Raw genomic sequence first — 26,302 nt, 5'->3', positions numbered from 1 at the left:
GTCCAATTCCAACATTTTTTGACTATCTCTGGCATTTATCGGAATCAGGTCTAAAGACCTCTTCAATCAGAATGCATGTCAGTGCGGTAGCTGTCTTCCATAAAGGTGTCCGGGATGTCCCTATCTCGGTACAACCCCTCATAACACGTTTTCTTAAAGGCTTGCTCCATATCAAGCCACATTTACGTCCTCCGGCCCCTTCTTGGGACCTTAATCTGGTTCTCGGTCGGCTCATGAAAACTCCATTTGAACCTCTCCACTCCTGTGACCTTAAATATTTCACATGGAAAGTGATTTTCCTTTTAGCTATCACTTCAGCTTGCAGGGTTAGTGAGTTACAGGCCCTAGTTACCTATCCGCCTTACACTAAACTCCTGCAGGACCGGGCGGTACTCCGCACTCACCCTAAATTTTTACCTAAGGTAGTTTCGGAGTTTCACATTAATCAGTCCATCATACTACCTATCTTCTTCCCCAGGCCCCACTCCAACCCAGGGGAACAGGCTCTACATACCCTCGACTGTAAACGGGCTCTAGCGTTCTACCTAGATCATACAGTTGCCCAAAGGAAGAGCACTCAGTTATTCGTCTCTTTCCATCCCAACAAATTAGGGCAACCTGTGGGTAAGCAGGCTCTTTCCTCCTGGTTGGCGGACTGAATAGCTTTTTGCTATCAGCATGCAGGCATTCCTTTTCAAGACCGTGTTAAAGCACACTCTATGAGGGCCATGGCGACTTCAGTAGCACACCTACGATCGGTGCCACTTCCTGACATTTGCAGGGCTGCCACCTAGAGCTCACTCCACATTTTCACAGCCCATTATTGCTTGGATAAGGCTGGAAGACAGGATTCCATCTTCGGCCAATCTGTCCTGCGTAACCTTTTTCCAACGTGACGTACCAACACCCTTCCGCCTGCCCGGTAGGGTTCAGGATGCCCTCTACCAAATTCCACCCCAGTTGTTGTGCCTCTTGCACGCCGTTGGGTACATTTGGTGCGTGTTCGGACATCCTCAGCTCGATACTCATCCATATGTGAGGACTACCATCCTGCTTGTCCTGTGAGAAAGCAAATGTTGCTTACCTGTAGCAGGTGTTCTCACAGGACAGCAGGATGTTAGTCCTCACAAAACCCGCCCGCCGCCCCGCGGTGTTGGGTTCGTTTCTTATTTTATTTTTCGGCACTACCTGTAGCTTTCAAAACAAGACTGAAGGGGGACCCCTGCTGGCTGCAGGCTTAGTGCCATGCTGGGCATGCCCAGTAGGGGCCAGTCAAAGTTCTGGAAACTTTGACAGACGTTTTCCGTGATTGGGCTCCATCCTGTGATGTCACCCATATGTGAGGACTAACATCCTGCTGTCCTGTGAGAACACCTGTTACAGGTAAGCAACATTTGCTTTCCTCTAAGCTGGGAATGATAAGGCATGAGAGGCATATACATTAAAAGAGAAAATTTACTGGTTGTGGTTCAGGGTCACATCTTCCTTGATGTAGTACACAAATCTTGGCAGCATAAAGCCTAAAGGAGAGAAGACAAATATTGTCATTTTCCAAAGAGAACCAACAATTCTTCAGCACAAATTCAAATTTTTCCTAACTAACTAAGAAGCAGGCCATTTTCTAGGCTATCCATAGCTTGGCCTGACACTAAGTATAACATTATAATTGGGATAATTACTAGCAAGTCAGGGTTAAAACGTTTTACCAGACTAACTTTGGATGCCAGCCAGTTAAAAATGTGTCTGTGAAAGCTTTTCATTGCTGACAGCTAAATTTGTCCTTCTGAGCTTCCAGTCTTCCCTCCTGGGCCCGTGCTCCTGGAGAACTATTCTCAGTGCTAGAGGATCCTACATCATCTTGAGGGCAGGTTCTAGCTACAGGATTGCTTCCTTCCTCATCAAGCTGCTGCTCTCCTTCCAGGTATAATGTATGAATCTGAGCTCCCAGGCTTCCCTCCTGGGCCCCTGCTCCTGGAGAACTATTCTCAGTGCTAGAGGATACTACATCATCTTGAGGGCAGCTCCTAGCTATAGGATTGCTTCCTTCCTCATCAAGCTGATGCTCTCCTTCCAGGTGAAATATATGAATCTGAGCTCCCAGTCTTCCCTCCTGGGCCCATGCTCCTGGAGAATTATTCTCAGTGCTAGAGGATACTACATCATCTTGAGGGCAGGTCCTAGCTACAGGATTGCTTCCTTCCTCATCAAGCTGGTGCTCTCCTTCCAGGTATAATGTATGAATCTGAGCTCCTAGTCTTCCCTCCTGGGCCCGTGCTCCTGGAGAACTATTCTCAGTGCTAGAGGATACTACATCATCTTGAGGGCAGCTCCTAGCTACAGGATTGCTTCCTTCCTCATCAAGCTGATGCTCTCCTTCCAGGTATAATGTATGAATCTGAGCTCCCAGTCTTCCCTCCTGGGCCCCTGCTCCTGGAGAACTATTCTCAGTGCTAGAGGATACTACATCATCTTGAGGGCAGGTCCTAGCTACAGGATTGCTTCCTTCCTCATTAAGCTGATGCTCTCCTTCCAGGTATAATGTATGAATCTGAGCTCCTAGGCTTCCCTCCTGGGTCCATGCTCCTGGAGAACTATTCTCAGTGCTAGAGGATACTACATCATCTTGAGGGCAGGACCTAGCTACAGGATTGCTTCCTTCCTCATCAAGCTGATGCTTTCCTTCCAGGTATAATGTATGAATCTGAGCTCCCAGTCTTCCCTCCTGGGTCCGTGCTCCTGGAGAACTATTCTCAGTGCTAGAGGATACTACATCATCTTGAGGGCAGGTCCTAGCTACAGGATTGCTTCCTTCATCATTAAGCTGATGCTCTCCTTCCCGGTATAATGTATGAATCTGAGCTCCTAGGCTTCCCTCCTGGGTCCGTGCTCCTGGAGAACTATTCTCAGTGCTAGAGGATACTACATCATCTTGAGGGCAGGTCCTAGCTACAGGATTGCTTCCTTCCTCATCAAGCTAATGCTCTCCTTCCAAGTATAATGTATGAATCTGAGCTCCCAGTCTTCCCTCCTGGGTCCGTGCTCCTGGAGAACTATTCTCAGTGCTAGAGGATACTACATCATCTTGAGGGCAGGTCCTAGCTACAGGATTGCTTCCCTCCTCATCAAGCTGATGCTCTCCTTCCAGGTGACCTTTCTCCTCCAAGGCAGCACAGGAGATTGGAGGTTGGACTTCTCTACAATGTCCCTGAAGGTCTCCTCTATATACCTCTCTGTGTCTCCCTGTTGCATCAAAGTTTCACAGGTGTGTCAGCAAAATGGTGTTTTTGACTGATTTTTTGATTCTCTTCTTTTCAAGCCATGAATCAAGATGAGTACTTTTATGAACTAAACTTTACTAATATTATTTCTGCTAACTGTGGTAGAAATGAATATACTTTTGAAACTCTTGAGTATGATTGCAGGGATAAAGGAGTTTGTTGTTTTGACAATGCCACTTATCCTATCCCACATCATTCGTTCTATGACCACAATGAAGATAAAGTATTATTACTTCCCCCATTAGATCACATCAAAGCAGAGCAGGAATGGAAAAACCATTGACGCCTGTTTCCATGATGTGGAATAGATGATTTCCATTGCATTTTTCTTGTGAATGCCCTTTTTATTCAATCACTTTGGCCTTTTCTAGGACACCCCTGTTATTGGCTTTATGAAATTGTTGACGTTTGTCTTTTAATAGATTGCTGTTTCTTCTTAGGTCACCATTATGCCCATAAATGTCTTGAGGTAAATGATACAGGGTTATATACTGTTGAGTATCTAATTCCTCAGATTTTTATATTTTCTGACCTCTAAATGCCATCATTGCTAGAAATGACTTAACATCCTGATGTTCACCCCCATCTTAAAGAGAGAACGCTCTCCTACAAGGAGGAGGGTTCTTTGCTTTTCTCAGAGCCTTTATGCTTCCTCCTGGGAATTATGGAAATAGTATGGGCCGGATTTTCAAAGGGTTATGCGCGCTGGTCCTATTTTCAAAAGGCCCAGCGACGAGCGTAAAGCCCCAGGATGCGTGTTAAGTCCCAGGGCTTTATTAAAGGGGCGGTCCGGGGGCAGGGAAGGGGCGGGGCCAGAGGCCTCTGACAGAGCGGCCATTGCCGCTGTGTCAGAGGATTGCGTGTTGGCAGGCTGCCAGCGCGCGCAACTTGTGCCTGCCCAGAGGCAGGCGCAAAAGGTAAGACAAAGGACCCGGGGGGGGGGGGGGGTTAGAGTAGGGCTAGGGGGGAAAAGGTTAGGGGAAGGGGTGGGAAGGTCAGGCTAGGGGGAAGGGAACAGGGGAAGGCAGCGTGGCTCGGCGCAAACAAGGTGCACATTTGCGCACCCCCTTGCGCGCGCCGACCCCTGATTTTATAACTTGCACGTGCAAGTTATAAAATCGGGTCTACATGTGCACTCACCGGGTAGCGTGCGCACATGTATGCCCGTGCGCACCCTTTTAAAATCTACCCCTTTGGTTTGTTAGCAATCTTTTTCCTATTGTACAAGACTTGGCAAATGAAACAGTGAGATCTCTGGGTTGCTTCAACAGGAAGTGGCCTCTTTAACAGGCCGCAGTAATGTAAAATAGTATGGCATTAGACATGTTTTTGCTAGAAAAAGAGGTATCTGTATGGTTATAAATGTTTCCTCTTGTGCTTATATTGACAACTCAGGTAAAACTCAATAATCTATCGCCCATATTAAGGAATTGGCTGATCAAGTCTTACTCTCTGGAGCAGGGGATCATGGGATTGGGATATCTTGGGAATAAGATCCTGGTTTGGAGGATTGGGTAGGCAATAACTTACTGAGGTGGTCCTGGTGTCATAGTGTTGGTGCTTCTGTGGATAATGTTTCCTGTCCCTTAACAGAAAAAAAATGTGTCTAGAGCCACTAACATTATGGCCCTGAAGACAATGGGCTGTTTCTACTGCACCTGTGGAAGATAAGTTCATACCTGTTGATGTTGACGATGAATGAAATCCATTGGATACTGAGACTAGTGTGGTGCAATTTAGCCTGATTTAATAGCTAAAAAGTGAGGAATTGTGGTGATTAGAGGACCTAAGTGATTGTGGGTCTTTGTATTTTAGATATCATGATAGGCTAACATTTGACACAATGCAGTAGCTTATAGGTGAAGGCAGAAATGCTTAAGGCAGAACAAAATGTATACAGATAAAATAGTTAAAACTGGAAGTTGTTTATATCAAAAAAGTGCTTAGCTTTGCATAATATTGGGAGTTAGCCATTAGAAATGATTAAACATGAAGCTAGTGCATAATCAATGAATGCAATGAAAGTATTAGTCTGATTTGCTAGGAAATAAAATCTAACCTCATCGAGTGTTACGAGCCTGCTCGAGGACCCCATCCCGCAAGCAGGTCTCCACTCACCGCCATCGGCCCGATGCCGCAGGACTCCATTGTTGCGGCCTACGCCGCTCCGGACCACCGCTGCTTTGCGGCCGACGCCACTCTCAGAACAGGAGGGGCTCTTACTGTCCTCCTGTGCGGTGGGGCAGTCGCCACCTTGCTTCCGTGGTGGGGAAGCCGCCGCTGAGATCATCTTTTCGCAGCTGGGCTGCTGCTGCTCGCTGCTCCCTGAGGCCTTGTTTGTGCAGCTGGATGCCGCTGACTCCATCTTCACAGCTTAGTGCTGCTGATTCCGATGCCGCCGGGACCTTCCAAGGCAGGCTGCCGCTGACCCCATCTTTGGGCGACCAGAGGCCGTGCCTGTCACCTGTTCTTTGTGGCAAGGGAAGCCGCTGCTGCTGCTGACTCCATCCTACGGCTCAGAAGCCGCCTTTGACTGCTTGTTGTATTCGCGACCTGGAGGCCGCCACTGTCTTTGGTCCTGTTCCACTTCCTGGGCCCTCCTCTAGGCATGTGGCTGCGCCTCTTCACTGTATTTTAAGGTTCAGTGGTGGGGAAAGTCCGCGGCCCTACCGGAAGTCAGCCTTCACTCAACTTCCTGCTTCCGCCCTATAAAAGGGCTCAATTCCAGTTCCTCGGGCCCTTCGGATCGGACTTCTTGGTTGTCCATGTTCTTCTGTGCCGGTCCAGGTCCTCCGTGGTCTTCACTTGTCTAAATGGCTTCATTCTGTGTTCCTGGTCTCCTCGTCCTGTTGTTCCTAGTCTCGTCTTTCATCAGAGCTCCTTCGTCGCCTGTTCCATGTCCTGATGTTCTGTGGTGCCGTTCCTGAGTCCTGATGTTCCAGATGTTCCGTGTTCCTGATGTCTCAGTCCTGATGCCTTCATCTTCGCCTCTGCAACCAGTTCCCAGTTTCCTGCGTCCACTTTCCTGGCGTGCCACCATCGTGGTCCATGACCAGTCCATGGGGGGGGCTGTGTAGGGCGCTTCGCGGTACAAGGCCTTCTTATCGTCTGTAGCGCAAGTCTCCAGAAGACCCTTGTTTTTAATGTTCCGGGTTCTGAGTTCCGAGTTCCAAGTTACGAGTCTTGAATCCTGAGTCTTGAATCCTGTACCGGTCTTTGGAGTTCCTTGCCTGCATCCGTCCATGCCCAAGACTCTGCCAGAACCTGCTCCGCTTCAGCGTGGTCTGCGACCAGCCACAGGCGGCTGTGTAGGGCAAGCCCTGGTGCAGGCCTCTACTGAATCTTCGTCATGTTCCAGTCTCAAGTTCCACTACTTCGCCTGGAGTCTGCTTCGTGCTTAGCGTGGTCCACAACCAGCCATGGGCGGCTGTGTAGGGCAAGCTGCGATGCAGTTCTCACCCAGTACTTTCACCTGAGTCCTGAAACCTTGCCTGAGATCTTCTGAGTAATCTGAATCCTTGTCCGAGTCCTTCCGAGTTCCAAGTCTTCGTCTGAGTTTTCTGAGTAACCTGAGTCCTCGTCTGAGTCCTTCTAAGTTCCAAGTCTTCATCTTGTTCCTGCCCTCAGCCTCCGTCTGGCCTCACGCACTCATCATTCCCAAGCGGCGAGTCTGAAAGGGCTTTCAAGTGGCTGGAGGGCTACTCCTGAGACCAGCATTGCATTGCTGGGTCTCCTTGGTGCGTGAAGGTCCAGCAGAGGGCTGATCCTGCTTGGTGCCTGTTCCAAGTTCCTTGCTTTAGTTCCAGTCCTGCTTTGTTCCTGCTCCGCCCGTGCTTGCATGCGCTCACCTCCCACGGTGTGGCTCGGGGCTCCTTTCTGAGTCGTGCCGTGGTTCAGGGGCTCACGCTTTCTCATGAGCTAGCGGCCGCACCTGCTTTACTTCCGGTCGCAACATCGGGAGTAAAGCAGAAGTACTATTAGGTATATAAGATGAATTCTTATCTGCATATGTTAGAACTGTTTCTCTATTTTTACAAGCTGTTCTCTGTGTACATGATAATAGTAAAGAAGAAGTAATTACAGAAGCTGTCTTAGCTGTATTTTTCTTTACATCTGAGCAAAGAAATGAACTATGGATTCAGAAATAACCCCTAGTTATAATGGATCAATTTCTACAGGGCTTTTGATAACACTCTGGTATTTGCCATACCCTATAATCTACACCTTGGGGGTTTTGATGCACTCTTCTGTTTGCAATACCTTACACTCTACACCTGGGTTTTTTTTCATACCACTCTGCTGTTTGCCATTCCTTGCACTCTAAACCTCATGGTTTTCATGCAACTATTGCTGCTGCTTTGTTGCTTTTCAGAGTGTGAATTGTTACTCTTGTCACTATTATTTGTGCCCTTTCCTTCTCTGTAGATTCCCTGTGGTGCTCATTCAATGTTCTCAATAGTCAAGGAATTTGAGGCATTCCAGGAGTCAGTAAAGTATGTACTTACCACATTTTATTGCACAGATCGCATATATTGTAAAATGATTCAACTCCCGTAGCGTACATGCCGCAGATCCAATTGCTATCATGGCATACATATGGACTTACGTTACCTTCAATACAATATGGCTGAAAAAACAATAACACAGATATCAGACCTTTTTGCGATTAGGCAATTCATAAATTTAAATAAATCGAAATCTCTGCTCCATGTAGCAAAATCTATTGCACCAGCACTGTATACTTGGGTCAGTGATGCAGTATTGTCTCTAAGGTTCATAAGAACATAAGAAATTGCCATGCTAGGTCAGACCAAGGGTCCATCAAGCCCAGCATCCTGATTCCAACAGTGGCCAATCCAGGTCACAGGTACCCGGCAGGATTCCTAAATTACATAAGAACATAAGAAATTGCCATACTGGGTCAGACCAAGGGTCCATCAAGCCCAGCATCCTGATTCCAACAGTGGCCAATCCAGGTCACAGGTACCCGGCAGGATTCCTAAAGTACATAAGAACATAAGAAATTGCCATACTGGGTCAGATCAAGGGTCCATCAAGCCCAGCATCCTGATTCCAACAGTGGCCAATCCAGGTCACAGGTACCCGGCAGGATTCCTAAAGTACATAAGAACATAAGAAATTGCCATACTGGGTCAGATCAAGGGTCCATCAAGCCCAGCATCCTGATTCCAACAGTGGCCAATCCAGGTCACAGGTACCCGGCAGGATTCCTAAATTACATAAGAACATAAGAAATTGCCATACTGGGTCAGACCAAGGGTCCATCAAGCCCAGCATCCTGATTCCAACAGTGGCCAATCCAGGTCACAGGTACCCGGCAGGATTCCTAAAGTACATAAGAACATAAGAAATTGCCATACTGGGTCAGACCAAGGGTCCATGAAGCCCAGCATCCTGATTCCAACAGTGGCCAATCCAGGTCACAGGTACCCGGCAGGATTCCTAAAGTACATAAGAACATAAGAAATTGCCATGCTGGGTCAGATCAAAGGTCCATCAAGCCCAGCATCCTGATTCCAACAGTGGGCAATCCAGGGCACAGGTACCCGGCAGGATTCCTAAAGTACATAAGAATATAAGAAATTGCCATACTGGGTCAGATCAAGGGTCCATCAAGCCCAGCATCCTGATTCCAACAGTGGCCAATCCAGGTCACAGGTACCCGGCAGGATTCCTAAAGTACATAAGAACATAAGAAATTGCCATACTGGGTCAGATCAAGGGTCCATCAAGCCCAGCATCCTGATTCCAACAGTGGGCAATCCAGGGCACAGGTACCCGGCAGGATTCCTAAATTACATAAGAACATAAGAAATTGCCATGCTGGGTCAGACCAAGGGTCCATCAAGCCCAGGATCCTGATTCCAACAGTGGCCACTCCAGGTCACAGGTACCCGGCAGGATTCCTAAATTACATAAGAACATAAGAAATTGCCATGCTGGGTCAGATCAAAGGTCCATCAAGCCCAGCATCCTGATTCCAACAGTGGCCAATCCAGGTCACAGGTACCCGGCAGGATTCCTAAATTACATAAGAACATAAGAAATTGCCATGCTGGGTCAGATCAAAGGTCCATCAAGCCCAGCATCCTGATTCCAACAGTGGCCACTCCAGGTCACAGGTACCCGGCAGGATTCCTAAATTACATAAGAACATAAGAAATTGCCATGCTGGGTCGGATCAAAGATCCATCAAGCCCAGCATCCTGATTCCAACAGTGGCCACTCCAGGTCACAGGTACCCGGCAGGATTCCTAAATTACATAAGAACATAAGAAATTGCCATACTGGGTCAGATCAAAGGTCCATCAAGCCCAGCATCCTGATTCCAACAGAGGCCAATCCAGGTCACAGGTACCCGGCAGGATTCCTAAATTACATAAGAACATAAGAAATTGCCATGCTGGGTCAGATCAAAGGTCCATCAAGCCCAGCATCCTGATTCCAACAGAGGCCAATCCAGGCCACAAGAACCTGGCAATTACCCAAACATTAAATAGATCCCATGCTACTGATGCTTGTATTAGCAGTGGCTATTTTCTAAGTCAGCTTAGAATTCCCGATAGAATAAACTGGAAAACTTACTGAGAACAGACTGACAAGCCTACTAAGGTGGGTTTTAAACTAGGATTATCAAGAATGGGTGAACAAAGTCTTAAGGAAGGTGAAAGACCTCAGGTAAGTAAAACATTAAACACCTGTATAAAAAATGGGGTAAAGGGGCAAAATCTGGAAAGCTATATACCCTAATGCTCATACTATGGTAGATAAAGTCATGGATCTAGAAGCAGTCACAGAGGCGACTGATTGGGATGTAGTGGCTGGGATAAAGTTTTTCTGACCTTCACGCTATTCAGGAAGGATTTCAGTAAAGCCTTTGATATGGTCCCACATAGGGGGCTCATGAATAAAAGGAGAAGCCTGGGAGTGGGTCCCAAGGTGATGGAATGGATTACAAATTAGTTGACTGAGAGACAGTAGTGAGTGGTGGTAAATGGAGCCTAATCTGAAGAGAAAAGAGTGGCCAAAGAATCGGTTCAGGTTGTGTTCAATGTCTATGTTAAGTGATATTGAGCAAGGGTTGGAAGGAAAGATTTGTCTTTTTTGTGGATGACACTAAGATCTGCAACAGAGTGGACCTGCCTGAGCAGAGAGAATGAAAAATCGTCTATGAAAACTCGAGGAATGGTCAAAGGTTTGCCAGTTGGGATTCAATACAAAGAAGCGCAAAGTCATTCATTTGGGGTGCAGAATTCCAAAGGATGTGCATGCAACAGAGACACAGACATCACCCCAGTTTTATACATTGCACGGGGCAGGGAGAAACCAAATCACTGCCCAATCCAATTCTGAGGTGCAGCCAGCAGCCATGTGATCGGTCTGCTCTAATCCATCCGCATGTGTGACCAAGATGAGGTATTCTGGAAGTGGCTGTTTGCTATTTAGGGATCTACAGGAGCCTGATTTATTCTGTTTCCCTAATAGACGGTGCATTGTTATTTTAGGGCCTGTTGTAATATTTCCAATCCTGCCTCTTCATAGGTAAGATGTTACCGTTTGACTGCTTGCAGTTAGTGCTGTTTATGGTATGACAAGTCTGCTATATAGATTCTAAGTTTTATTTTGTTAGAACTGTGAGTTGCTTCAAATAGTATCTGGTACTGGAAGGTGTTTCTGCTGCTGTTACTGAGGTCTCAGAGTTTGAAAAGTTGGGGGGTTTTTTGTATGATGAATACACTTGCCAGGTTCTTATGGCCTGGATTGGCCACTGTTGGAATCAGGATGCTGGGCTTGATGGACCCTTGGTCTGACCCAGCATGGCAATTTCTTATGTTCTTATGTAATTTAGGAATCCTGCCGGGTACCTGTGACCTGGATTGGCCAATGTTGGAATCAGGATGCTGGGCTTGATGGACCTTTGATCTGACCCGGCATGGCAATTTCTTATGTTCTTATGTAATTTAGGAATCCTGCCGGGTACCTGTGACCTGGATTGGCCACTGTTGGAATCAGGATGCTGGGCTTGATGGACCCTTGGTCTGACCCGGCATGGCAATTTCTTATGTTCTTATGTAATTTAGGAATCCTGCCGGGTACCTGTGACCTGGATTGGCCACTGTTGGAATCAGGATGCTGGGCTTGATGGACCTTTGATCTGACCCAGCATGGCAATTTCTTATGTTCTTATGTAATTTAGGAATCCTGCCGGGTACCTGTGACCTGGATTGGCCACTGTTGGAATCAGGATGCTGGGCTTGATGGACCCTTGGTCTGACCCAGCATGGCAATTTCTTATGTTCTTATGTAATTTAGGAATCCTGCCGGGTACCTGTGACCTGGATTGGCCACTGTTGGAATCAGGATGCTGGGCTTGATGGACCTTTGATCTGACCCAGTATGGCAATTTCTTATGTTCTTATGTAATTTAGGAATCCTGCCGGGTACCTGTGACCTGGATTGGCCAATGTTGGAATCAGGATGCTGGGCTTGATGGACCTTTGATCTGACCCGGCATGGCAATTTCTTATGTTCTTATGTAATTTAGGAATCCTGCCGGGTACCTGTGACCTGGATTGGCCACTGTTGGAATCAGGATGCTGGGCTTGATGGACCCTTGGTCTGACCCGGCATGGCAATTTCTTATGTTCTTATGTAATTTAGGAATCCTGCCGGGTACCTGTGACCTGGATTGGCCACTGTTGGAATCAGGATGCTGGGCTTGATGGACCCTTGGTCTGACCCAGCATGGCAATTTCTTATGTTCTTATGTAATTTAGGAATCCTGCCGGGTACCTGTGACCTGGATTGGTCACTGTTGGAATCAGGATACTGGGCTTGATGGACCCTTGGTCTGACTCAGTATGGCAATTTCTTATGTTCTTATGTAATTTTAGGAATTCTGCTGGGTACCTGTGACCTGGATTGGCCACTGTTGGAATCAGGATGCTGGGCTTGATGGACCCTTGGTCTGACCCAGCATGGCAATTTCTTATGTTCTTATGTAATTTAGGAATCCTGCCGGGTACTTGTGACCTGGATTGGCCACTGTTGGAATCTGGATGCTGGGCTTGATGGACCCTTGGTCTGACCCAGCATGGCAATTTCTTATGTTCTTATGTAATTTAGGAATCCTGCCGGGTACCTGTGACCTGGATTGGCCACTGTTGGAATCTGGATGCTGGGCTTGATGGACCCTTGGTCTGACCCAGCATGGCAATTTCTTATGTCCTTATGTAATTTAGGAATCCTGCCGGGTACCTGTGACCTGGATTGGCCACTGTTGGAAACAGGATGCTGGGCTTGATGGACCCTTGATCTGACCCAGCATGGCAATTTCTTATGTTCTTATGTAATTTAGGAATCTTGCCAGGTACCTGTGACCTGGATTGGCCACTGTTGGAATCAGGATGCTGGGCTTGATGGACCTTTGGTCTGACCCAGCATGGCAATTTCTTATGTTCTTATGTTCTTATGTAATTTAGGAATCCTGCTGGGTACCTGTGACCTGGATTGGCCACTGTTGGAATCAGGATGCTGGGCTTGATGGACCTTTGGTCTGACCCAGCATGGCAATTTCTTATGTTCTTATGTTCTTATGTAATTTAGGAATCCTGCCGGGTACCTGTGACCTGGATTGGCCACTGTTGGAATCAGGATGCTGGGCTTGATGACCCTTGGTCTGACCCAGCATGGCAATTTCTTAAGTTTTTATGTTCTTATGCTCGCACAATTGGGCCAAGAACTGATCTTCATCATTGTTTTCTAGTTGACTTAGAGAATCTAAGCTTCTTGATTCTGATCAGGCTTTGCTTTCAAAGTTGTGTCCTAATGAATACCATTTTTTATGTAAGCCTAGGCCAGCTAGAAGTGGTGGTGGTATTCTTTTTTTATTTTAAAAGATCTTTGTCTTTATGTGACTTAAAATTAGATGATTCTTGTGATGCTTTTTTTAATTTGTCTGTTATTTCCCTCCTGGGTTATTAGAAAGTAACTATTCCACATTATGGATGCTTTTATGGACATTCATTATGAACTTAAGTCACATTATTATTTTAGGTGATTTTAATTTTCATCTTGACTCTGTTCCTTTTTCATCTACTTGTGAAGATTTTTTAAATGCTATGAGTGTGTTAGGTTGGGAGTGATTGATCTCATGACCCATTCACTGCCTAGGTCTTACCCTTGATTTGATATTTTTAAGTGAGCTTTATTGCACTAATGGCTTCTCTGGGGTCTCTGGGGGGAAAAGCTCATTGTGCTGGGAGAATCTGTCATCAGAGGCACTAATCTGGGAACTCTTTTCGAGGGAAACACTACAGTTAAAAGCCTCCCAGGATCATCAGCCAGCAGAAATGCTATTCAGATAGTCAAAGTGATCAAAGAAGAAAGCAAAGACTCTAAAGTTGATATTATCATTCATCTGGGAACCAACGACCTTGCTAGAAACAGCATCCAAGCCGTACAGAGAGATTTCCAGTCTCTAGTGAAGCAGATTAGTCACATAGTGACAGCCATTACCTTTTCAGAAGTGTTACCTGTCATGGAAAGGGGATGGAGAGGTTATGCCATATTAATAACTTCAATCTATGGCTCAAATCCTGGTGTAAGGAACAAAGTTTTGGATTTATTGGGGGCTGGGGCCGTGTATTGAACAGTAAAAAACTCTTTGTCAAAGATGGCTTACATCTGTCTGTGGCAGGAAAAAGGTTCCCAAGAGATAAATTCAAATCTAAAATTCAAATCTAAAATTCAAATATAAAAGGGTATATATATATATATATATATATATACCCTGGTTTGTTTCAACAGTTTCATGATCCTAGTTCTGTATTCCTCTGTTTTATGTAATTGCACTATTTGAGGCACTGTTATTGTTATTATGTAAACCGTTTTGATTTGTAATCCTGTTACAAGAAATTCGGTATATAAAACTGTTAAATAAATAAATAAATAAATAAATAAATAAATAAATCCTATGTCATAAGGCATTTAAACTAGATGCCGGGGGTGGCAGAAGGAAATTAGAATGTCACTCCCCCCCAAATACAAATGCAATGGAAAAGGGTGAAGTGGATAACAAAACTCAGCTAAATAAGTCACAAAAGGAGTCCAAGAAAAGCAGTAACCTGAACGAGAAAAGCTGGAAAGCTATGAGCACAAATGCTCGCAGTTTGGGCAATAAAATCCCAGATCTACAAGCTCTAATGGTGGAGGCGGACTTGGACATTGTTGCTGTCACAGAGATGTGGTTCACGGAATCTCATGATTGGGATACAGCAATCTTGTATAAGGAAGGACAGAGAGGACAGAAAAGGGGTAGGAGTGGCTCTTTATGTCAAAAACAATAACCTAGCATCTGAGCTGCAAGGAAGATGGGGCAAAGAAGAAGCACTATGGCCCAATCTAAAAAAAAGATGATGGGGCTCCGCTCTCTCTATTCTTGATTTCAGATTGTTGGACGGGATCCGGTATTCGCTCCTTGAGGGCCTACATTCCCGAAGACCCAGAAGTCTCCTATTGCCTGGAGGCGATCGCAGACGTGAACACAGTGAGTCCTATTACAGATAGGAATCGGTACTCGCTCCACGAGGGCCCTTGTTCCTAATCTCTACGGCTCTCTTCAGTCCATTTTTATTGGAGTGGTTTACAGGCCTCCAAATCAAATGGAAGAACTTGTCAGAGATCTGGTTGAAGACATTCAAAAGATGGGAAAGAAGGGAGAAGTGGTGATTGTTGGAGATTTTAATCTGCCAGATGTAGACTGGAGAATCCCTTCTGCTGAATCTAACAGTAGTAGAGAAATAGTGGATGCCCTACAAGTAGCTTTGTTCAAACAAATGGTAATGGAGCCTACGAGGGAGGGAGCTATATTCTATTTAGTGCTCACTAACGGGGATAATGTCTCTAATGTCCGGGTGGGGGCCCACCTCAGCACCAGTGATCATCATATAGTATGGTTTCATATCACAAATAGGAATAGGAGAAGTCGCACGAAGACCCGAGTTTTGCAGTTCAAAAACACAGACTTTGTTGAAATGGGGAAGTATCTGGAGGAAGAACTAAAAGGCTGGGAGAACAAGAGAGATGTGGAACAACAGAGGGCCAAACTAAAAGGAGCAATTACCAAGGCAACTAATCTATATGTTAGAAATGTAAAGAAAAGCAAGAGAAAAATGAAACCTATCTGGTTCTCAAAGGAGGTGGCTGATAAAATAAAAGCTGAAAGAACAGCATTTAAGAAATATAAAGGATCACAGGGAAGAATATCTGGTGGAACTGAGGGAGAAGAAGAAAGTAATCAAGACAGCAAAAAGTCAAGTGGAAGCAAGGATTGCCAAAGAGGTAAAGCGAGGTGACAAAACATTTTTCAGAGACATCAGAGAAAGGAGAAAAGTCCAAAGTGGTATAGTGAAATTGAAAGATGAAAAGGATCAATGTGTGGAGAGAGATGAAGAAATGGAAGAAATATTAAACGAATACTTCAGTTCGGTGTTCACTAAGGAGGACCCTGGAGAAGGACCATCGCTAGTTAACAAGAAACTGGAGGGGAGTGGAGTAGATGTAACTCCATTTACAGTAGAGAATGTATGGGAAGAGCTGGGGAAACGAAAGTGGACAAAGCCTTGGGGCCTGATGAGGTTCATCCCAGGATACTGAGGGAGCTCAGAGATGTGCTGGCGGGTCCGCTGTGTGACCTGTTCAATAGATCCCTAGAAACGGGAGTGGTGCCGAGTGATTGGAGGAGAGCGGTGGTGGTCCCGCTTCACAAGAGTGGGAACAGAGAAGAGGCTGGTAACTACAGGCCTGTTAGCCTCACTTCGGTGGTGGGAAAAGTAATGGAGACTCTGCTGAAAGAGAGAATAGTGAACTATCTACAGTCAGAAGAATTGCTGGACCAGAGGCAGCATGGATGCACCAGGGGAAGATCCTATCAGACAAATCTGATTGACCTTTTTGATTGGGTGACTAGGGAATTGGTTCAAAAAAGAGCGCTCAATGTAATCTACTTGTATTTCAGCAAAGCTTTTGATATGGTCCCACACAGGCGGCTTGTGAGTAAAATGAGAAGCTTAGGAGTGAGTGCTGAGGTGGTGGCCTGGATTGCAAACTGGTTGACGGACAGAAGTCAATGTGTGATGGTAAATGGAACTTACTCTAAAGAGAGAGCGGTGTTAAGTGGAGTGCCACAAGGATCAGTGTTGGGACCAGTCCTGTTCAATATCTTTGTGAGTGACATTGCGGACAGGATAGAAGGTAAAGTTTATCAATTTGCGGATGATACTAAGATCTGCAACAGAGTGGACACACCGGAAGACATGGAGAGAATAAGACGGGATTTAAGTAAGCTGAAAGAGTGGTCGAAGATATGGCAGCTGAGATTCAATGCCAAGAAGTGCAGAGTCATGCATATGGGGTGTGGAAATCTGAAAGAACTGTATTTGATGGGGGGTGAAGAGCTGATGTGCATGGAGCAATAGAGAGACCTTGGGGTGATAGTATCTAACGATCTGAATTCGGTGAAACAATGTGACAAGGCGATAGCTAAAGCCAGAAGAATGCTGGGCTGCATAGAGAGAGGAATATCTAGTAAGAGAAAGGAAGTGATGATCCCCTTGTATAGGGCCTTGGTGAGGACTCACCTGGAGTATTGTGTTCAATTCTGGAGACCATATCTCCAAAGAGACAGAGACAGGATGGAGGCAGTCCAGAGAAGGGCGATCAAAAAGGTGGATGGTCTTCATGAAATGACTTATAAGGAAAGATTGAAGAACCTAAATATGTATACCCTGGAGGAGAGGAGGAGCAGTGGTGATATGATACAGACCTTCAGATACTTGAAAGGTTTTAATGATCCATAGTCAACAATAAACCTTTTCCATTGGAAAAAAATCAGTATAACTAGGGGTCACAATTTGAAACTCCAGGGAGGAAGACTCAGAACCAATGTCAAGAAGAAGTTCTTCATGGTGAGGGTGGTGGATGCCTGGAATGCCTTTCTGAAGGAAGTGGTGAAGACTAAAACTGTGAAGGATTTCAAAGAGGATGGGATAAACACTGTGGATCCATAAAGGCTGGAGGATGGGAATGAAGAGAAGAGCCATGGGGGTGGCTTGCTGGAATGGAGGCTACTACCTGGTGATTACTCAATAAGCCTTCACACGGTTAATGCAATTCCAACATTGCTTTCTGCTTCAACGGCAAGGGGAAATGTGGAAAAGAGAATTTGCATTCAGACAACAACCAACAAAGACTGAACTACACAGTCTGGGTAAACAAATAAGCATGGGGGTAGCTTGCTTATTGCGGCGGTTACTACCTGTTGCGTTCGTGCCTATTCTCGCCCTCACTCCACCCTCTCTATCTTTGTGGCGACTCCCTTTGGCTCAGACGGACAGATGCAGCCGCAGCTTCTCCCCGCCTCTTGGTCCCAGTATCCCTAGGCTGGCTTGATGCTATGGATCCGCCATGTTCCTGATGATGTAAGGGTGCGCGTGCGCTCCAGATTTTGTACCAGCAAGGGCGTGAACTTCGGGGGTGTCTCCCTGTAGTGACATCATCCGTTTTCAATTTAAAAGGTCTTTGTTTACTAACTACAAATGAGTTAGCAAGGAACTCCATCGGGACTTGCTTCGGCAGTCCAGGCTACTTGCAACAACGATCCAAGTCAGCAAGGGGAAGTCTTTCTCCACTGCTCGGCCTTTTCAAACTTTCCAGGAGTACCCGCTCCTCGGGGGCTCCGCTCTCTCTATTCTTGATTTCAGATTGTTGGATGGGATCCGGTACTCGCTCCTCGAGGGCCTACATTCCCGAAGACTCAGAAGACTCCTATTACCTGGAAGCGATCGCAGACGTGAACACAGTGAGTCCTATTACAGATAGGAATCAGTACTCGCTTCACGAGGGCCCTTGTTCTACGGCTCCCTTCAGTCTAAGATGTTATGGCAGGTATGGAGCTCGTGAGTTTCCATTGCAGATTGCAGATAGGAACCGGTACTCGCTCCACGAGGGCCTACGTTCCTAAATCTCTTCTAGCCTCTCTTCTATTCCAGAAGTCATCCCATACACAGATATTGTGAGTTCTATTTCAGACTCCCTATTGGAACCAGTACTCACCTGTGGCTCCTGTTCCTGAATACTGAAGACTCTCTGTTGCATAAAGAAGACACTACAGAGATCTACAATTGTGAGTGTATCATCTTCCACTGGTTATGCCCAGCATACACTGTCTACTCACTACCTATAGTCTCTCCTTACAGCTCAGCAGCTCAGAGATCGTAGTTCCAGTATCAAAGGGACTTCAGCCCTGCCAGGCACATCAACTCACTACTGCCACCTTGGTGGTTCTAATTCCAGTCTAATAAAAAACTATCTGTGTTTGTCTCAATACTCCAGCCTAGCCGATGATCCCTCTCAGGATCTCCACTTGAGGGCGCTGTCAACTGCCATTGGACCAGGGATTCACTATTTCTACTTAGTGTTACTCCTTACACTAATAGAGCGGCATTATCATTTGCCACTCTGTGGGAGCCAACCCACATCAGACCATTACTCCTCTCTCTGTGGAAGCTGATCCATATCACATAGCTGTCTCCCTGTAGGGATCATACAGGCTGCTGGCTCATCTGTCTACAGGAACAAAGCATAACAGTTGCTACTCCTTCCCTCCCTGGAGGAGCAGAGCACTCCTTAGCAAAATCCGTAACAGAGTGCTAACTGCGCCCCCTGGCAGGGTGATCACCAACAGATTGCTAACTCCTCCTTCAACAGGAGTATCCAGCAGCCAGATTCATAACAGAATGCTAACTCCTCCCCCTCTGGAGGAGCAGATCTATAACAGATTGCTAACTCCTCCCCTCTGGAGGAGCAGGTCTATAACAGATTGCTAACTCCTCCCCTCTGGAGGAGCAGGTCTATAACACTACCCTAAACCAATTAAGCCTGATACATCACTTTGAATGCATATACAGCATTGCTCTCTGCTTCAACGGCAGGGAGAAATGTGGAAAAGAGGATTTACATTCAGACAACATCCAACAAGGCATGGATCTGTACAGTCTGGGTAAACAAGCATCGGGGTAACTTGCTTGATGCGGCGGTTACTACCCGTAACCATTAAGCCTTATTCTCACCTTTGATGCAACTCCAACATTGCTCTCGGCATCAATGGCAGGGGGTGGCAGGAAATTTGAATCAAACAGTTACCAACAAGGCCCCTGAACTTGGTGGTTGGTGAAACAGATAAGGATGGGAAAGTAAGTGTGGGAGCTTGCTGGGCAGACTGGATGGGCCAATTGGTCTTTTTCTGCCGTCATTTCTATGTTTCTATGTTTCTTGTGGCACGCCCCATCCGCGCATGGCCCGCGCACAGGCCTGCTCACCTTGCTAGCTCCTCTGCAGGTCACGGGTCACAGCCGCGAGCACCTCCAGGCCTTGGCGTTCTGCGGCGGCGGTCGCTGGGCCTTCCACTGTGCACCAGGCCTCATGCCGGAGTTCGGCGTCTTCAGTGGCATTGGTCACACCCCTACGCACGTGTGCGCAGACCTCCCGGCCTCTTGTAGGGCCAGGGGTGGGTCCTAGCTCTGTGGTGCGCCCTGATTGAACGTACGATATAAGGAAGTCCCTGCCTGCACTTCCTTGCCTTGGCAATCGGGTCGGCACTGTAAGTGAACTAGTTTGCCTCCGCATTCACAGTCTTGTTCCAGTCTTGTTCCAGCCTTGTTCCAGCGCCCTACTGTTTCAGCCTTATCCAGCATCCTTCTGTTCCAGCGTCCTTCTGTTTCAGCGTCTGTCTGTCCTGTCTCCCCAGGTAGTACCCTTGGACTGTCTCTGTGGTACTGACCTCGGCTTGTTCCTTGACCATTCTGCTCACTGCCTTGATTCTGGGCTCTGCCTGCCTTGTGACCTTGTCTGACTTCTGGAACCTGACCCCTGCTTCGTTGACTACTCCTCGGACTGATCCTCAGATACTGACCCCAGCTGCCATTGACCACATCTCCTGATTCTGGCTTTGTCCCTTACCTTGTCATCACCTACGCTGTACTGGCCTGCCTTGGTTCTCCAGACCTACAGCCTAGTGACCGACCGCACGCTCCCTTGCTGCTTGTGGGCACACCGCTCTACTACCTCTCCAGGAGACCCTGCGAGGCTCACCTAAGTCCAAGCGGCCCAAGTCCCTACGGGCTCCACCCACGGGGATCGCGGGCTTCCAGTGGTGAAGCTCATCCTAGCCTCTGTCTCCTTCAGTGCTCCGCCCCCCTGGGGGCAGGTGCTTCCTAGTCCCTACCAGGGAGCCATTCTACACTGCTCCAGGACAAGGGTCCACCCCCGAGCGCAACTGGTTGCCAAGGCCATGGACTTGGCGGAGTCTCCCACCTCCTGGGCTCTACCGGATGTCGTAGATCTGCTCCTCCAGAGGGAAGGAGCTAGCAATCTGTTGTAGATCTACTCCTCCAGAGGAGTTAGTAATCTGTTATAATTCTGCTGCTCAGAGTTAGCAATGTGTTGTCAAGCTCCTTAGGTAGAAATCTTAAATCCAGAACCTCCAGGGTAGCATTCTCTGAAATGCTTCCTGTTCCACGCGCAGGTCACCAGAGACAGGCAGAGCTCCGGAGTCTCAATGCAAGGATGAGACGATGGTGCAAGGAAGAGGGATTCAGTTTTGTTAGGAACTGGGGAACCTTTTGGGGAAGAACATAAGAACATAAGAAAATGCCATACTGGGACAGACCAAGGGTCCATCAAGCCCAGCATCCTGTTTCCAACAGTGGCCAATCCAGGCCATAAGAACCTGGCAAGTACCCAAAAACTAAGTCTATTCCATGTAACCATTACTAATGGCAGTGGCTATTCTTTAAGTGAACTTAATAGCAGGTAATGGACTTCTCCTCCAAGAACCTATCCAATCCTTTTTTAAACACAGCTATACTAACTGCACTAACCACATCCTCTGGCAACAAATTCCAGAGTTTAATTGTGCGTTGAGTAAAAAAGAACTTTCTCCGATTAGTTTTAAATGTGCCCCATGCTAACTTCATGGAGTGCCCCCTAGTCTTTCTACTATCCGAAAGAGTAAATAACCGATTCCCATCTACCCGTTCTAGACCTCTCATGATTTTAAACACCTCTATCATATCCCCCCTCAGTCGTCTCTTCTCCAAGCTGAAAAGTCCTAACCTCTTTAGTCTTTCCTCATAGGGGAGTTGTTCCATTCCCCTTATCATTTTGGTAACCCTTCTCTGTACCTTCTCCATCGCAATTATATCTTTTTTGAGATGTGACGACCAGAATTGAACACAATATTCAAGGTGCGGTCTCACCATGGAGCGATACAGAGACATTATGACATTTTCCGTTTTATTCACCATTCCCTTTCTAATAATTCCCAACATTCTGTTTGCTTTTTTGACTGCCGCAGCACACTGTACCGACGATTTCAATGTGTTATCCACTATGACACCTAGATCTCTTTCTTGGGTTGTAGCACCTAATATGGAACCCAACATTGTGTAATTATAGCATGGGTTATTTTTCCCTATATGCATCACCTTGCACTTATCCACATTAAATTTCATCTGCCATTTGGATGCCCAATTTTCCAGTCTCATAAGATCTTCCTGCAATTTATCACAATCTGCTTGTGATTTAACTACTCTGAACAATTTTGTGTCATCTGCAAATTTGATTATCTCACTCGTCATATTTCTTTCCAGATCATTTATAAATATATTGAACAGTAAGGGTCCCAATACAGATCCCTGAGGCACTCCACTGTCCACTCCCTTCCACTGAGAGAATTGCCCATTTAATCCTACTCTCTGTTTCCTGTCTTTTAGCCAGTTTGCAATCCACGAAAGGACATCGCCACCTATCCCATGACTTTTTACAATTCCTAGAAGCCTCTCATGAGGAACTTTGTCAAACGCCTTCTGAACCAGCTGGACCAGGAACACACGGAGCAGGATCAGAAACATGCAGAGCAGGATCAGGAACATAAAGCAACCTGCAGCTCAGAGAAGAGCGGGACCTGTTGCCGAGGCAAAGGGGAAGTGGCAAGGCAGGGTATATATACCTGCCTTGCCTTATGTCATCTCTGCAGGCCACGGGGATCTCTCCTACTACTGGCGGTTACCATCAGTCCATCGCCCCAGGAAACCTTCCGTACAGCTCAATGACATCACTGAGTATTCTTTAACTCCTGTGTCTTCCACCAGTGACTCACTTCTGCAAGGATGTTCACCATTGCCTGCATTTGACTATCCATCTGTGGAGATTCACTGCATACCCATGAAATTCTCCGCTGTCTTCAAGCCTGTGTCTTGAAGCTCCATCTGTCATAAGTGGCTCCTTGACCCAGTCCTAAGGGAACTTCATCTTCACAGTCATCGGAGCAATCATCTTCAGCAAACATTCCCTTGCATAAGTGCTATAGCGACACCTACTGACCATCAAGTCTGAGAGTGACTTCACCACCTTGTAAGTGCCTGAAGCAATTCATGGGTTTCCCCAGATGCAACTCACTCCATACCAAGCTGTAAGGACTTCTCTCAGCTAGCCTTGCAAGCCTAGAAGCTGCAATCCTGAGCTTTTTCATTCTTGCCTACTTCAGCCTTGAATGTACCATCTTCTTTTAGGCGAAGTTGCCTCCAAGATCAACTCTCCATCAACTAAGTCATGTTCATTGGACGTTCACCCGAGTCCTTCTGACACCACTGCTTATTTAAGAGCAGCTGGCACTCGTAGGTTGTCTACCTACACTCCTGGAGTACCATCCTCGCATCTCTAGATTCCAACCTGATGCCTGTTCCACCGTGAAGATGATGCTTGTCTTCGCCACTGTGAACCATGAACCGGTTCTCATTCCAAGATGTTGCTTTCATCTGTTCTCCTGTTCAATCTAGACTCCTTGTCCTTGACCTCTGCCACCTTGATCTACAGAACGTGAGATGCAAGTCTGCTGTCCTGCGATCCTCTACCCTGCTTATTTGTGTCTTCAGTGTCTTGTCTACGTCTTGCCTGGACCTTCGACATTCTTCACCATGCTTTCAGCTACAGTATTACCATCGCTACAGTTCCTCGCCAAGAACCTACCAACTTCTGTACTTGGACCTTTGATCTTCCCCTGACAATATGGAGTGCTCCTCCACCCTTCCAAGCTGTTGATAGGAGGCTTGGGGAGGGAGTCTTTAAGGGGGGGTACTGCTATGGGCCTACCTATGGTGAGCCATGGGCAGCCCCTCCACCCACCTGCTCTCCAGATGTGGCAGGCCACCGCCAACTCCATCCTCTGTGGCCCGGAGGCCACGGCTGTCTTCTGCCCTGTGCAGCAGGGCTGAATGCTCATCAGGAGCCTCTTCCCACAGCTGGGGCTGCCGCTGCTGCTTTGACTCCGTCTTCACGGCTGGAGCCACTGCCAGGGTCCTCCCACAGCAGGGAGGCTGTCCCTGCTTGTGCCCGCCTCTTCTCCATCTTCTTCGCGGCAGGAATGCTACCAGTTTGGACTTCCATGTGGCGGGGACGCCGCCAACGTTCCTCTCCATCTTCTGCTCTTCCTGCCTTTCCTTAGGCGTGGGCGCGCACCTCTCATCAAGATTTAAAGGGCCAGCGGCGGGAAAAGCCCCGGGGCCCGTGGGAGTGATGTCATCCTCCACTTCCTGCTTCAGCCCTATAAAAGGGCCCTGCCTGCCTTCAGTCAGGGCCTTTGGGTTGGGCTTCACAGTCGTCTGTGTCCTCTTCGCCAGTCCAGGTCCCCAGTGGTCTCCTTTTCTATGATGGCCTCGTGTTCTTCTTGTTCCTGATCCTGATGTTCCTGGTCTCCTCGTCTTGATGTTCCTGATGTCCTGGTCTCATCCGTCCTCAGAGCTCCTTCATCCGTAAGTCCAGATGTCTCCATGTTCCTGAAGTCCGCTGTTCCTTCCTGATGCCTTTGCGTTTGCCTCTGCCTCCATGCCTTGGATCCTTGATGTCCATTTTCCCGGCGTGCCGTTGTCGTGGTCCGCGACCAGCCCATGGGCAGGCTGTGCAGGGCGCCTCACGGTACAAGGCCATCTTCTCCTGTGCAGTGCAAGCCTCCGGAAAACTTCTGCTTGAATCCAAAGTCTTGAATCCTGAGTTGTCTTTGAATTCTTGAGAATCCTGACTCCTGAGCTTGAATCCTGTCCCGGTCTTTGGAGCTCCTTGCATTTGCGTCCGTCCATGCCAAAGACTCTGTTCAAACCTGCTCCGTACCAGCGTGGACGCGACCAGTCCCGCGGGTGGACTGTTTAGGGCGCACCCCGGTGCAGGCCTCTTCAGTATCTTCGCCATGTTCCAATCTCAGCCTGTCATACCTCGACTGGAGTCTGCCTCGAGCCCAGCGTGGTCCGCGACCAGTCCCATGGGTGGACTGTGTGGGGCATGTTGCATTGCAGGCTCAACCCAGTACTTTGTTCCTGACTCCTTGTCTACAGTGCCTTGATCCTACATCCTCGCCTAGTAACCTTGCTTGAAAACGTCCAAGTGTCTTCGCCTGAGTCTTCACCCAAGTGTCTGCCATGTTCCAAGGTCTCCGTATGCCCTCGTCCTCTGTCTGGCCTGCCACCTATTGCCATTACCCAGCGGCAGGTCCAAAAGTGCTTGGAACGGTCGGAGGACTTTTCATTGATCAACATTGCATGGTTGGTCCTCCTGGGGCGTGCAGGTCTGGTAAAGGGTCAGACCTCCCGTCTCTTTGTCTTCATTCCAGCCTTGTCCTGCTCCTTGTTACCCATGCACGCACCAGCTCACCTCCCACGGTGTGTCTTGGGGCTCCTCCCTCAGTCGTGCCATGGCTCAAGGGCTCAAAACACCCGTTCCAGAAACGACCGTGCCCCAGCGCTCGTAACACTAACCCCAGATTATACAGAGAATCCGAGGATCCTGTTAACCATCAGATTGTATAGAGACTCCCAGGAAACTGGTAACCCCTATATAACTCAGAGAATCCCAGGTTTCTGGTAAACCTTAGATTATATAGAGAGTCCCAGGATCTGCTAACCCTCAGATATTACAGAGTCCCTGGAACCTGCTAACTCCCAGATTATACAGAGAATCCCAGGATCCTGCTAACCACCAGATTATACAGAGAGTCCCAGGATCCTGATAACCCCCAGATTATACAGAGAGTCCCAGGATCCTGCTAACCCCCAGATTATACAGAGAGTCCTAAAATACTGTTAACCACCAGATTATACAGACAATCTCAGGATACTGCTAACCCTTAGATTACAAAGAGTCCCATGATATGGATAACCCACATATTCTACAGAGAGTACCAGGAATCTGCTAACTTCCAGGTTATACAGAAAATCCCAGGATACAGCTAATCCCCAGATTATACAGAGACTCCCAGGATACATCTAACCCTCAGATTTTATACAGAATCCCAGGACACTGTTGTCCATTAATGAAACAGACAATCCCAGGTTACTTCTGACTCTCAGGTTTTACAATGTCCCAGAAATTTTCATCTGCCAGATTATACAGAGGTTGTCAATAGTTTGCTAATCCCTTGAATGTAAACTTGGTACCAAGAACTCTTTTGTAATGATTTTCTTTAATTTATAAATGGACAATTCACATATATTCCTAACTCTTAAATAAATTTGAGAGATCATCACGCACCTCATATCCTGTAGGAAATTTAATTTTCCCATCTGTAAAAAAAAAAAAAAAAGAAAAATTAATTCAACAGCATTTATCACTACAAGTATTGTTTCCCTCACCTTTTCCCATTCTAATTGTTTGTCTCCTCCACTCCCCCCCCCCCCCAAAAAAAAAACCAAATTGTCCTTTCCCCATTCTCCAATCCTAATGGTCTTCATGCCTGTTGTCCATCTAGGAGTCTTTCCCATTCCTTCGATTTCAAGCCTAAAAGAGCAACTTTTCAACGTTCTACTGTGTCCAACCTTTCCCTTTTCCATTCCTTCTCCCTCCCATTATAACCAAATGATCTGCCATTTTCCTTCCAGTCTGTTATACCAGCTTTA

General features: G+C 47.0%; 1 long non-coding RNA gene across 1 annotated transcript; it reads right to left on the bottom strand.

The window, feature by feature from the left end:
• Nucleotides 1-1,458: 1,458 nt before the first annotated feature.
• Nucleotides 1,459-25,971, bottom strand: LOC115086010. Its single transcript, XR_003855006.1, has 3 exons — nt 25,938-25,971; nt 7,784-7,905; nt 1,459-1,520 (listed from the first exon to the last, which is right to left on the bottom strand). It is a non-coding gene; the product is annotated as an uncharacterized LOC115086010 (long non-coding RNA).
• Between the last annotated feature and the right edge of the window lie 331 nt (nt 25,972-26,302).

The sequence above is a fragment of the Rhinatrema bivittatum genome, chromosome 2 (genome assembly GCF_901001135.1).
Source record: "Rhinatrema bivittatum chromosome 2, aRhiBiv1.1, whole genome shotgun sequence".
NCBI classification, from domain to species: Eukaryota; Metazoa; Chordata; class Amphibia; order Gymnophiona; family Rhinatrematidae; genus Rhinatrema; species Rhinatrema bivittatum.
Note: the sequence above shows the minus strand (reverse complement) of the source record. Positions and strands in the feature narration are given on the sequence as shown.